This window comes from Molossus molossus, unplaced genomic scaffold (assembly GCF_014108415.1).
Source record: "Molossus molossus isolate mMolMol1 unplaced genomic scaffold, mMolMol1.p scaffold_m16_p_14, whole genome shotgun sequence".
Classification (NCBI taxonomy): Eukaryota; Metazoa; Chordata; class Mammalia; order Chiroptera; family Molossidae; genus Molossus; species Molossus molossus.
In genome coordinates this window covers 28,415,096-28,417,205 of record NW_023425349.1, presented here as the reverse complement: position 1 = coordinate 28,417,205, position 2,110 = coordinate 28,415,096, and the positions used below count along the sequence as shown (strand labels likewise).

Below are 2,110 nucleotides of genomic sequence, written 5' to 3'. Positions count from 1 at the left end.
GAGCTGTGGGCGCGGGCTGCTCGCTTGGTCCCGGACCTCCCTGCCCTCCACGCCCCGCGGTACCCGCGCCTGGCACTCCTCCTGGGTTCTCCGCGATCCGGAGTGGGCGGCGCTAAAGCGGAGCGTCCCTGGGCGGCACGTCGGCGGGACCCCGTGCACGCTGCTTGGTGCCGCAGGCCGATCCCGCCGCGTCCTCTGGGGCAGTGATATGGGCACCTCTGCACCCTGCGGCGGGCGAGGCGCTGCTAACATTGCTGCAGATGGCACCCCAAGAGGACTAGGAGAATGTCAACCCAGAGATGGCGCTGCCCGCCCGGCAGCCCCGGACCCAGGCCAGGCTGGCAGTACGGAAGACCAGGAACCATCTGGGTTCAGCACCGCGGCCAAGATGCAAGACTCGAGACGCGAAGAGTTGCACCTCTTCAGGATATTCCTGTAAATGATGAGCAAGTTGTTGTTCCTCCCTGGAAAGCAAACAGTAAACAGTTTTCACTTACTGTTCATGTGGATGAAGCAGAAGAGGCCAGGTGAATCTGAAAATACAGAATATGAAGATGTCCTGGCCTTTAATTCAACTATTACTTTACCCAAATCATGAAAACCACTGGTACCTTGCTTATCCAGTGGATGTTTTGAGTCACCACACACTATGGACATGTCAGTTGCACTGGAAGATGAAAGCCAGTGAGTGTTAACGAAGTCCCAGACCACTGTGAGGACATTTACACATACCGTAGGGAAATGGAGATTAAATGTAAGCCTAAAGTGGGTCACATGAAGAAACAGCTAGACATCACCAACAGTAGGAAGGCTATCTCTGTGGGCTGGTTAGGTGAAGCAGGAGAATATAAACTACAGAATGAACCCCTGCACTTGGCTGTGAACTACATCAATAGGTTCCTTTCATCCCTGTCTGTGTTGAGAGGAAAACATCAGATTATGGGCACTGCTGCTATGCTGTTAGCCTCAGAGTTTGAAGAAATAAACTCCCAGGAGTATCAGAGTTTGTGTATATTACAGATGATACCTATTCCAAGAATCAAGTTCTAAGAATGGAGCACCTTGTTCTGAAAGTCCTTGCTTTTGACTTGGCTGCACCAATTGTAAATCATCTCACCCAATACTTTCTGCACCAGCAGCTTGCAAACTGCAAAGTTGAAAGCTTAGCAATGTTTTGGGGAAGCATTAAGCTTCCTAGATGCTGACCCATACATTTAGTATTTGCTTTCCATTACTGCTGAAGTTATTTCATTCCACACAGTCATGAGGCAAGGATGGCCCGAATCCTTGATACAAAAGACTGGATATACACTGGAAAGTCTGCAGCCTTGCCTCCTGGATCTTCACCAGGCCTACCTCAGAGCACCACAGCATACACAACAGTCAATCAGGGAAAACTACAAAAATTCCAAACACATGGTGTTCCTCTCCTCATGCCCCCAGAGATATTGCATGTGTGACAGTGAAAGGCTGTCTTTGTTTTCTTTTTTTTTTTAATCCTCACCCGAGGACATTTTTCGATATTTTGTTCAGATAGAGTGGGAGGGAGAGAGAGGAACATCGACGTGAAAGGGACACATCGAGTGGCCGCCACCCGCACGACCTGACCAGGGCCGGGGACAAACTGCAGCCGAAGTACATGCCCCTAGCGGGAACCGAACCCGGGTCTCTGTAGACCGCAGGCCGACGCTCTAACCGCTGAGCCAAACCGGCCAGGGCTGTCTTTGTTTTCTAAGATTAAAATCACTCAAAGTATATGGTGTACAGTTTTATCTTAGGTTTAAATTTCACAATCATTTCTGAATACAAAAGTTATGGTCAAGCACAAATTATGGCATCTATTACTTTTTAAATGGTTTTAATTTGTATATCTTTTGTACATGTAGCTATCTTAGCTATGTGCCTCATTGTAAGTGGTTTTATTAAAATGTTGATGGTCAAGATAATAAGAATAAGAATTAATCAATTGATTTGGAAAAAAAAATAAAAATAAACTGCGTTGTGACTACTGAGAGATGAGCTTCTTAACCGCCTTTGGTTTGGAAGTCTCCCTGTTCTGGAACAGTTTGTTTCTCTCTCAATAAAATATTCACATCAAGTAAAATTCTGA

At 47.1% G+C, this 2,110-nt stretch overlaps 1 pseudogene; it reads left to right on the top strand.

Moving 5' to 3' along the window:
- The first annotated feature begins 260 nt into the window (after nucleotides 1-260).
- Nucleotides 261-1,460, top strand: LOC118630054 (annotated as a pseudogene).
- Nucleotides 1,461-2,110: the final 650 nt, after the last annotated feature.